We start from the raw sequence: 12,632 nt of genomic DNA on the forward strand, positions 1-12,632 counted from the left end.
TCACCTGAGTGGAGAATATCTGCCTAGCAACAAAGGATGGGAAGATTCCATGAAAGGAAGGAATGCAGGCTGGTTCTGTTAGTAGCACACCTCCCATTCACTCTATGGAGCAAATGCCCCGGGTGTGGAGCCTCATGCACATTTAGGATCCAACAGAAGCCTCTCTGAGGCTCCCAAAGGAAACTGGAAACTGTGCTTCCAGTTTTCCAGAAAGTTTAAAGTGTTGGGGAACCTCAGAGAGGTTTCCCCAATGCGTCCTGGAGTTGTGCAAGACTGTGAGCTGTGAGGTAAGTAGCAGGGTGGATTTGCATGTGGTGATGCAGTGATGTCCCGCAAGAAGGCGCCTTTGCAGATCTTTGCCCTGGGGTTGGGAAGGTCCGCCACTGAAATCTGTAATATATTTCCTGACAAGGCCTAGTCAGAAAAGACAAACAGGTTTTCATATAAAGGAGTTGAATATACACACAGTGTAGTAGTAGGTGAAACAGGTACTGCCAGCTACTGACTCCAAAACTGAAGGTTTTTTCCCATGGGGCTGACAGACTTTGGAAATCAAGGTGATTAATGGGATTGGTTCATGACAAGGAACACTGGGTAAGATCTCTGGCCCTATTGCAGGCATTCTCAACTAATCCCTGACTGCTAATGGAAGACATAAAACTGTGCTCTTGAAGAATAGAATGAACCTTATACTAGCTCCCTGGTGCATTGTTATTTCATTTCTATTTTCCTAAAATGAGAAGCACCGTAGGGTGTAATGCATCTGGAGGTCATTAAAATGAAACTTGGTAATTTCCGAGCACAGAGATGGTAACAAGATTGACTTTGTTATGTGTGGAGTATTCTGTGTAATTGCCCAGTTACTACAGATGGATTTCTGGAAAAACAGAAGTGTTTTAGCCTTTGTGCAGCAAAGAAAGATGAAAGGTGTTTGCTGAACAATCTAGCACCCATAAATGGTGATTGCAAAGCACAATATTGCTGTCTCGTCCTTAACACAGAACTCAGATGATGTGTAGCATTGTTAGCAAATCTTTGTACTTGCTGCTTGCTTGAGAAACTGGTGTCCAAGTGTTGAACTTTAACCTGAGAAAGCTGAATTCACTTCCCTGCTTTAGGAGGAATTCAGTTAATGTTACTGTACTCCTTGGTTGACAATCAAGTGTAGGCACTCAACAGGCCATTCTAGCATTCAGATGACTTTATTCTTTGCATTCACACTTCAGATTTTGAAGCATACATTAAAAAAAATTATAGTAGCACAAACCTAAGAAGCCTCTGGCTCCTTCCTCAGGGACTGCAGGAGCCAGAGGCTTCAGACCAGCTGAGGGCATAGTACCTAGTGGTTAATGCTAATGTTATCTCTTCCTGGTATCTACTTTTCCTTTTTACTGGTTACCAGCTGAATGATAGGAAACTGGTAGATCTGTCCACTGCCCTCATCCAAGCTAAGAAGGTCAGGTAGAAGAGGGCCATCTGGGGAAAAATTACCCATCCCAGAAGACCACAGAAATCCTTGTTTAAAATCAAGCTGCCAGTAGGACTGGGATGTCTGTGAAAAGTTTTAATAACTATGGCAATAGATTTAATTTAAAAACAATTTAATAACAATAGCTGTGGCAATAGGTTGGAGGAGAGTCCCTTCCTCCCAGCACCTTGCTGAGAGCTAGAGGGAAGAAACTGCACCAAACCCTGGAATGGAGGTGGGGCATATCATCAGCCTTCAGTGTTAAGGGGGCTGGACCACAGACCAAGGGATAATTGGTGGTGGGATTTTTTTTTTAAAGCTTTTAAGTCAGTCCAATGCTCCCTGGCCCTCTTTTTCATGTCATGCAGAAGCAGGTGATGTCTTGCCTGTTTTTCCTTTGTGGCTTCTGGGATCTTGGGGATCACTCCTTAGCCTGCCACGTTAGGACATTCCCCATTCCAGCCTGTTCTTTTGGGCATGTCTTTCCCTTAACCCATGTTTGGTGGACATTTTACAAGCTGCTTTGTGGTGGACTTAAAGGTGTGATAGGAACAAATGAATAAAAGCATGGACCTTAAAAAAATGGGGAAAAAATTGTATGAAGGGAAATCATACTACTGTTTACATGGAAATAGATTCATGTAAACATGGATTACATGGATTACATGGAACATAGATTACATGGAAATCTATACCACTGTTCTTCAACCTGTGGGTTGGGATCCCAATGGGGTCACAAAGCCTTATTTGGGGATTGTGGCAAGACTCAAAGCCTGTGCAAGAGACGGCTTGGATCCAAGTTGGATTCAATCCAGTAAAGGTACTGCCTTATCAAAACCAAGTTCTTGGTAGAATCCTACACAGCCTTTTCTTGCCATGCAACTCCTAAGGCTGGTCCTGCTCAAGCTGCTACCTCAGAGGGTTGTGAAAAGGGGTAGGGAGAAACAGGCCAGCAGGTGGTGGGTGGCGACAGGGATGGGCAGATCAGGGATAGATCAGGGCAAATCACCTGATCAGCAGGAGGGGGGGGTGGGATTGGCAGTGGGTTCCCAGTCTCATTCTTGATTGATTGATGGGGTCGTAGCACAAAAAAGGTTGAAGACCACTGGTCTATACCACTGGTTGGCAACCAACAATAAATGCTGGCCTGAATGTGCCTCATGTAAATTAAGAAACCATGCCATGGGGTTAGAGGTTGTCCTTAATTGTCCTTAACCTGAGCCAGCTAGGTGTCTTTGATAGAGGAAGGATGTTTGTCTTAGGAACTGTAATTGTACAGTTCCTAAGAAATGTTGTTTCTAGGTTTATAATACAGGCCATAGGGAAAAATTTCTGAAAATACAATTCACTGAAATGGAAAATTACAGTACACTTGTATAACCCTCCTGGACATTCGTGCCAATATACTGTGCATATTTATAATGGACTGGTTTATTGTGTAATGCACATTTTTTGTTGTTTAGAAGTTATTATGTCACTCAAATTATATCAATACCTTTATATCAATATCTTAAAAAGGTACCTTGTATGTACCTTTTTGTTGCAGTGGTGTTTTTCTAACATTTGCCTGCACTCTTACTTCAGAAGCAACCTCGACAGATGCCTTCCCTCATTAAATATCTAGGTATCATTCACCATACCTTTTCCGAATTTGCTGATCTTGCCTGCATTTGCTATGATTACCTTGTTAAGATGCAAGCTGCACTGCACCTGGGACTACCTTGGAATGACTGGACTATCTTGGATTACCTGCAACTGTGGCAGCAGTGCATGACCTCACTAGGTCTATTCAGGGGAACTATTCAGATAGTGGGCATTAGCCAGACAAAGTCCCAGCTTTGCTTCTTCACAGTGCTTTTTTTATGCATGACTTCCTGACTGACAAAGGAACTAGAAAGCTTATGAAAAGACCAAGGGCCTTTCCACTTGCCTCTCCTTTGGAGGGATTGAGATTGAGAGCAGAGCTCTGTTGCTTTAGCTTGAACATTGCTCAAATTTAGCATTTGCTTAGTGGATTTTACCAGAACTAAATAAGTTCTTTAAGGAAGATCATTTGACCCTCACCTGCACCAAAGTCACTTCTTGTTGTACCTTCATTCAGCTTATGATGTGATAAAGCATTATAGCTATACATCATCACATCATGGTTACCCCTAAGACTATAGTTTATTTCCAAGTTTCATTGCTAATTTTGCAGGATTATAAGGCAGCCTCATCTTTGTTTCTAGTTACACTAGAAATGGACTGATGGCACCAACATTTAACAAGGGCAAATGTAAAAGTATTGCCAAGTGGAAAGAAGAATAGGCAAAAAGATTTTTCTGGTTGGGAGTTCTATTTTTCTGGTGGTACACATATTCTGCCAGCACCTTAGAGATTTGGTGGATGACAGATATGTGCCCCATTCAGCTTCAATGTGTACAGAATTTGGTTGATAAGATTATCATTTGATTCTAAGATTAAATTTTAATGCCCACCATGGAGTTCCACCAGAAATGGCACCCCTTTGGTGAATTTTTCGCATCACTTGTTTGCCATAGAGTATTTGCCACGTGATGCTTTCCTGCCTGCAGCAGTGAGTCTGGAAGTCTTTATGATGTTATGGTGCATAATCCCATCATGTGTTTCTACCATCACTCCATGTCATTGGTGGCTGCTTATTGGTGGGAAGAGAGGATCATGATGTGATGACATTGTCTTATATAGTTAATGGTATAACTATATATAAAATGTTCTGTCAGGGTGGGGAAGAACTCATAATGAGAAACCATTTCTGGCACCATCCCTGCTGTGTGTATATCATGCATCCTAAATTTGAAATGAAACACTTCTTCACTTTTGACATCTCTGCTTTTACAGCTCATGGAGCAAAGTTCATTCATCAATACTACTACCCACTTATGCTCTTCAAAATGTTCCCTTATCTTGAGAAGGCCTCCACAGCTGCCCCTCATTGCAGGATGCAGTACACACCTTGTTGGCACAGCTACATCTGCACAGGAAAGTTGGATAGGATTGGGCCCAAACTCGGTGAGTGCTGAACCATCCCAAATTCATTTTACAGAATCAGCAGAGTTGTTCTCTGTGTGTAATAGTTATCTTTTCAGGAATTTGGTTTTCTTTGCTGTAGAATCCCAAGATTTTTGTTTATGTACTGTAAATCAATCTCAATTTATTATAAATGTAACTTTTTGTTGGTCACAGTGGTGGTTAAACTCCCTGAAAAGATATAGAGTGTAAAACCTATAATGATAATTTTGAAGGTAAAACAACTCAGGAGTGCAGACATTGAAATAAATGTAACTGACAGCCAGCAGAAGTATAAGTATTTCATTTGGGTTGACAACTAAACTGTGAAAATGCAAAATGCTTACTGCTTATGCAAAACTGATTATTTAATATGAAGGAAGTGCCAGAACAACTAGTCTTTAGGTGCTGAGGAGTGTCAGTGATGAGCCCTCCAAATGGCAACGATGGTCAAATATGGGAAGTGTGGTTGCAGATGAGGATGCATAAAAATAGAGCTGCAAAAGACAGTAGTGTAACCAGAGCGGAGGTGGTGCAGTAAGTACTGCTGCAACATGCTGTGTTAGCAGCCCCTCCTACTCGCCTTCGGAATCATTTGAGGCAGTGTCAGCAACACATAAGTGCTCAACTTTTTTTGGTGGAGGGAGGCTATTTTTCATTTTTGTTTTTTAAATTTCTTTGAAGAAGTTCCTGTGGAGGTTCAGCAGCCTAAAAAGCTGCCAGGGCATCCTTCTGCAAGCAGCTTTTGTTCTTGGTCTACTTGAAACTCTGTTACCAATGATGAGTACATAGTTTTGTAGATTCAGAAACACTCTTGATTGTCTACAGTAGCTATTCTGCCTTGCTATAAGGCAGTCATTGGACAGTCTAACCTGGCTATCTATATAAAGGAGTGGGATGGAGTGGCCATGTGCGTTCTGCTCCTTCAATCACATAAATGGATGATGTCAAAACTTAGGGACAATCCTAACCCACTTTCCAGCACTGACATAAGGGCAATGCAGCTCAGAGGTAAAGGAACAAACATTCCCTTATTCTAAGGAGGCCTTTGTGAGCGCCACCCAACTGCAGGATGCAGCACCTGTCCCAATGACAGCTACACCAGTGCTAGAAAATTGGTTAGGATTTAGGCCTTAGTATTATTGAGGTCCCAGCATCAGGAAGCTCTGCAAGATTTTCTGCTCATTATGAAAACCATAGAGATGGGACACTGGAGACACCCATTTACTCTCCAGCAAGTTCAGGCCACCAGTTTAACGTAACAAAGTGTGTGGGCTCTGTTTGTCAATAGCATTCCAGCTCCGTCTACTGGGCATTCATGGTTACTGTCTTCATTTGAATAAGCTTCTGCTGTGTGCTTTCCAACCAAGTACAGGCATTTCCCATCAACTTACTTCTACTTTCTCTACTCACCTTCCTTTTCTCCTTTTTGTTTATTTCCTTTTTCTGCTGGGATTAAACTAGTTACAGTTTGACTGTTCGGTATATTTGAGGAAGACTGGAAAGAAGAGAATGTCTCAGGGTGTTACCAATCCTGGATGCCGGCTGGAATGATGGTCCTTGGATGGTGGCTGGAATGGGAGTGAATGTACACTGTACCAGCAGGTTCCCATTCCACAGCTGCAAGAGGAAAAGGGAGAATAGAGGCTCTAAAGCCAAGGGGTTTTATAGGTTTTGCCTAAAAATCCTAAGGGATTCTAGGTGGGGTTTTTGCCATCAGGGGATCCTTGGTTGCTAGATGAGGACCACTTCTGGGTTCTACCTTTGTTTTCCTATCCAATTGAGGGGACAATGGTCAGTTGGAGAGCAACTGGGATCACATTTGGATTGAGCTTAACCATGGGGTTGATGAGGACCAGTAACAGACCAATTCTATCCTCCACCAGCCCATAGGAGAGCTACTGATGGAGTGTGCACTGCATGCTATGATGGGGGAGCAACAAGATGGCCCAGGGGAGATATGTAAAAATCTTTTTTACTTACCTTCCCATATACTTCCCATGCAATGGCAACTGAGTAAGATTGTGAGATCAGATTGTGAGATCTGTCAGCATAAGGTCACCATAGAACCATGAAATCCATTTGAGTAAGACATGAACAAGTCTCCATTCAGATTTTGGAGTTTTGAACTCCATGGATCAATTAATCTTGATTAAATTGTTTTATCAAAAGTGTGGCCTGTGGATCTGTGGCCTCTTTCCATCATTCATGTTAATGGTCTGGATCTTTGCTTTCTGCAAAGCAACCTAATACTGGAACCTAATACAAGTACGTGTGTATAAATGTATGTCTCCCACAGGTCTTGAATTAAAGAAAATAAACAGAGGTAGAATATTGATCATACACCACTTCCGATTGCATTGGTTTAAATTTTGTCTCAAGGCACTAACCTTCCTTTTGACCAGGGGTCTCTAAACTTTCCGGCATCAAACATCTGGCACAGTGTCGAGGGCCGGAAAAAAAATTAAATATAAAATTTAAATAAATACATTAGAGATGGAGTTAGATGAATTAATAAATGGGCTCAAATGTCCAAGGTTTCTCCAAACACCAACACAGCCCAAAGCGCACACTTAAACGGACCCCCATTCTCCCACCCCGCAAGCACAACTCTGGTTGTGTTTGGTCAACTGGGCCAGAGGCTCTCGGGATCAGAGGCTGGCTGTGGGCTGGAAAGAGGCTTGCCACGGGCTGCATCTGGCCCCCGGGCCGGGGTTTGGAGACCCCTGCTATTGACCCTTCTTCCACCTCACCTTTTCTGAACCTTTTTTTGCTGACAAGACAATGAGCTCCCCATCTCCTCTCTGATGGGATTTTGTCATTCTGACAGGATCCATGATTCTAGTAACCATGCTCAAAGATTAGGACTTAGGTTATCATTGCAAAATATTCACTCAACTACATGCATTAATTTTTACTAGACTCCCATAGACATTGTTTCTTTGCTACTAAAAGGAAAAAAAAAAAAAGACTTTTGCCCTTTTAATTTCTGTATTGGATAAACCCCCAAAGCACAGTATATTTGAAACAATCCTTTAGCCTTCCAGCACTGAAAGCATGCTCATTTTTTTCTCCTGAAAGCTTTTTTTTTCATAGCATGGCATTAGTTTAATTTTCTCATACCTATGCACAGAGGCAGAAGATTAATATATTTAGAACTTTGGATTGGTTACTTAGCATTTACACTGGCATGAAATATTAATACAGCGCCCATCCATGAAGATTCCAAATTAGCAGAAATAAACACTGTGTTCAGCCTGCTGCAGAAAACTGATCTGAGAAGCAACTCGGTATACCATGCTATAACACGGCAGCATTTCTTTTGACAGCTTTCATATGTGATAGGCCAAAGAATTAATCCACGCATCTTTTTTGCGTGGATTAATCACAAGCTACACTGTTACATTTGCCACTATTTCATTGATCGAAAAGCAAAAAAGGATGACCCCACCAAAAATGTCATCCTATTAATTGGCATTATTGTAATTGTTCTGCAAAGCACAATGAGCAAGATAGGGAGTGAGTCATTTGTTTCTCTTCTGTTATAGTATATTTTCCTTCTTTTGAACTGCACATTTGTAATCTGATTCCATGCACATAAATGTTGTCAAACACAAATTGCGTCCAAATGTATTTATAATTGGTCCCCATGGACACATTTGTACTCCTTCATTTGTATTTTACCTTGCCACCATGGAGTTCATTTATCCTCTTTTGTTTTTAATTTGCAACAACACTTGAGGCAGATCAATTCAGGCCGTCGCCCACAAGCAGAGATGGTGGTTGGCCCAAGATCACTCAGTGAACTTCATGGGATTTGGATCCAAATTTCCTTGGTGCAAGTCAAACACACTGTCCACACAAGCAGAGGCCTACATCTTCATCTTGAAAGGTGGTATCTTCCCATGCCAATGGAGTTTCCCATTATGTCATCATATCTCATTTCAAGAAGAGCACCCTTGGCCAAAGAAGCTTTTCAGGGGGGAGAGGCTGCAGGGAACAATGCTTGATATTTCCAACCTAATGTGGCAAGGAGTAAAGGGGGAGCTCTGGAATCAAGGAATCAACCAGAACTAACCTTCAGACCAACTCTGATGACTGCACTCCACACTGACATTGCTTCTAGTTGGCTTCTTTTGCTACTTCCTACCCTGTTCTTCGGGAAAGAACTGATTAGGCCAAGACACAACTTCATGTTGCCCTCAAGTACTCTAAGAAAAGGCCTTCAGCCCTCTCTGTGAGAAGACACTAATGAAAATTAGCATTCCAAAAGGATCTCCCACAGCTGTCATCATAAAAAGAAACTGATTAGTGGTTTGGACGGAGCAAACTCTGTAAATTATCAAACAAAATTCTGCCGAAGCATCCATTTGCGTATATGAAAATTACAATTTGAACATCACACTTAGAGCACATTAATCAACTTCATTCTTTGTTTTTATGGGTAATGAGGCTTTGCGGAAAGGTAAACAGCTTTCTAAATAAAGTTGCTTTGGCAAAATGAATTAAATGCATTCACGCAGCTTTTAAAAAAAATAATTCAGTGACAGGTGGCTGAGCAGACAGCACAGCTACGTCGCAGCTTCATGAAATGCTGCATCAATAAGGACAGGAGTAAATGTAGTCTGTGTTAGTTCCCTCGCCCTCTTTTTTATTGATTTTTGACTCATTCACAGTGACACTGCCTTGTAATTGTGAAAGCATGAGATGCTGCGGACTTCCTAAATGGTTGTATCTTGCCGCCTTTTGTCTTCACTATCTTCTTTTTAAGGCTTTTTATAGCATTGATTGTCAAAAGGACATCCTTCACCTGCCTTCATCTCTGAGGTGTTTGTGGGAATAGCAGCCACTTAGTTCTCTGCTGAGGGACTCTCAAACATTTGGGAGACCTGAGCTTTAGATTTTGCTTTAGATGCAATTGCTACAATGAGAGAAACAGCATTTTAAGGTACTGATCTCATTGACAGGTTGTCTTGTTTTGTTTAGTTTAGTTAGTGTTTCAGTATGTTCTTATTTGTTTAAGGCTGATTGCATGCTCCTGCCTTTTTTCTTTAGTTAAGGTTTTGCTTAGCCAGGGAATGGTGCTGAAAGGGGCAGGGAGAATGCAGAGCTTCTGCAAAACAGAAGAATTTATATTCTATGTTCACCAACCGCCCAATCCTGTTCCCTGCCAGCCCATCGCATGCAGTGCTGGAGACAGTGCATGTGCCATATGCTGTAAAAGTGGTGCAGATCACCCTGAAGAGGTGAGTAAAACTCTTCTTAATTCCCCATAGCCCATTTGGCCTCCAATGGATTTCCTTGGCCCTATGCCAGCTGTTGGTGTAAGTCAAGGATGGAAACTTGAGTCTGAGTTACAAAAACACATGTGTTTTGCTGACTCGTGTGCACTTGAGTCACCCGTATCAATGACTCTGGCACTGACTTCAGTCTGAGGTCTCTGACTTGAAAATGAAGCATCACATGAAAGACCTCATGCAGTGATTCGAAAGCTGATTTAAGCAGCCTGCGTTTACTTTGCATGGTTCCTGCCTGATGCAATCCTCCTATTTTAATTTAGCTATTTTCTAAATACACCAGTGGGTATTTGAACCTGTGACTTCCTGGAACTAACCCAGTTACTGGCTGCCTTAACTCACTGAGCTATTACTATGAAAAGACAGCTATTTCACCAGAAGCTATTCCTAAAGAGGCAGGAAATTCAGCTATATTTTTAAAAAAAACACACAACAGGCTTGATGTCACCACATAATGGATTGTTCATCCTATTTAGCAAAGCAAACCCCCTACTTTTGAACTGATTCCTTGCTTTATGAATTGGTTCCTTTGCATCCGGAGTTGGAAGGCCACTATCCTGTGGGTAGTGGTTCTCACTCCTTTAGTGCCAGGACCCACTTTTTAGAATGAGAATCAGTCAGGGCCAACCAGAAGTGAAATCATGACCCACCGGAAGTGACATCATCAAGCATGAAAATTTTTAACAATCCTAGGCAGCAATTCTACCCACACTTACCCAGGAATAAGTCCCATTTACTATCATTGTTAAAAGCATTTTCATAGTAGCCTGTTAAAAGTACAGGTCTGTGACATTTCTCCAAATGCAGTCCTTGGTAGCATAAAGTCTAATATATTAAAAATAAAATATTGAGATGAATGAAATTCATTGATTCACCTGAAATTGGCTCACAACCCACCTAGTGGGTCCTGACCCACAGTTTGAGAAACACTGGTGTAGGATTAGAATGCTGGACTTGAATCATGAAGCTTCCCAGATTTGAATCCTCCCCTCAGTGAATTGGCTGGTAATGTATGAAGCCACATTCAAAACGGCCTGAATAGCTGTTTGTCAGAAAGACTTGGGACTCGAGTTAGTTTAAGTCCTGAAAATGCTTCAGATTTTCCATGGCTGCTCATGCACAAGTCGAATCACAGGGGCTGGGGACTAAGGACTCAACTTGAGTCTAGCTGCGGTGGATTTTCACATCCCTGGTGGATATTACCTGGAAGATAATGGTCAAACAACTGGACCATGTGTTTTTTACTAGCTGTGCTTTTACAACACAAGTAATATGCACACACAAGGGGAAAACAGTTGTGTGCAGGGTTCCAGTAAAATGGCCAATGGCACATCTGTATAATTTTGTGGTTAAAGGGAAACGGAGATGATGGTGAAGGTGCACTAATGGCCCAATGCTAAGGGGCCAATATGGTGGCAGAACTAGCAATCCATCAGTGGATGGATTCCTTATAGCAGTTGCAATAAAATCTCCAACAAGCATATAAAGCTGCCTGCTGCTAGAGAGCCAGTGTGAAGGCTACAGTAGTGATGGCTTGGGAACATCCCACCAACTCAGGTAAGTTGGTGTGGTGGTGGTGGATTGGGTCCAGGAAGACAGCAGCAACAGCCACAGAATCCAAACCCCCTTCTCAGACCTGATCCTGCAGCCTGGGTCCATGTGGACTTGTGCCAGCAATTTCATTGGAGTAGGTCTGAGTTGGCTTAGAGGCTTACCCCCAGATAAGGGAGCAAATGTTCCCTTGCTTAGAAGGGACCTCTGGGACCATATCCCTTCCTCTGCCAAGATGTAGCACGTGCCTTTTTGGTATGACTGAGAAGGAGAAGCACAGGATTGGGCTGTAAATTTACTGAAAGTGCTCAGAAACAAAAAAAAACAAAAAAAAAGGAAGCTCAATCAGGTTTGAGGTAGTTCTCTGACAGGCAAATCTACATTAACACAATAATGGAGTCTTAGTAGTTAAAAGGAGGAGAAATGAGAAATGGGGAAAGGAACTCTTTAGAAGGGAATGGGGCAGAACAAAGAGGGTGGAAAGTTGGAGAGGCACTATGCAGCCTGGTGAGCCAAGGTGTGAGCCAAGAAGCAGGCTCTAAATGCATTTCACCCACTTGCAGTTGGGAAGCCAATCTCTCCCACCAAACACTCTTCACCATTGTACCAAACCTCAGAGAATCTGAAAGGTGAGTTTGTTGGGGTAAAGAAGGCATGAAATATATTAAGCCTTCAAGAAACAGTACAAAAATCAAAAAAGCTGTGTAAACACACAGTCCCTCTGATTTCATGCAAGACAAAACAAAGAAAGATAGTGGGAATTTGGAGGGTCTTTGTTGAGGCTGCAACATGGACCAAGGTCACCAGTCCTGTTTCTGTGAGACTTGAGACTTGAGACTTGCATTGCAGGACTCATGGTGGCAAAGGGCCAACTCGAGGAGACTCGAAGGTGGCTAAGAGGGCTATGAAGGAAGCCCTTAGTATACAAGGAGGCAGTAGCCTGGAAGGAAGCTGAGCCAATCTCCTTTCTTCCTAGAAAGTGTAGGAGGTAGGAGTGAATGGAGAGAGAAGCAGTCCACAAAGGTTAGCTCACTAGCCTGTGTAAATTTCAGCATTTTCCATAGCACTTATAGACTGTGAGAGAGATAACTGCAAAAGAAAAGATGTTGTGTGGTGTTACTGATTCTGGGTGCCAGCTGACATGTTGCTTCTTGGGAGGAAGTTGGAAAGGCACAGGTCTTTATCCTTGTAGATTTCTTCCCCTTAGAATCCTATGGGCATCACAACCCATGCTGTCCTGTGCTGTGCTGTCCAAAGTAGCTGTCCAAAGTAGCTCCTGCTTTAAAAAA

The sequence above is a fragment of the Tiliqua scincoides genome, chromosome 3, assembly GCF_035046505.1.
Source record: "Tiliqua scincoides isolate rTilSci1 chromosome 3, rTilSci1.hap2, whole genome shotgun sequence".
NCBI lineage: Eukaryota > Metazoa > Chordata > Lepidosauria > Squamata > Scincidae > Tiliqua > Tiliqua scincoides.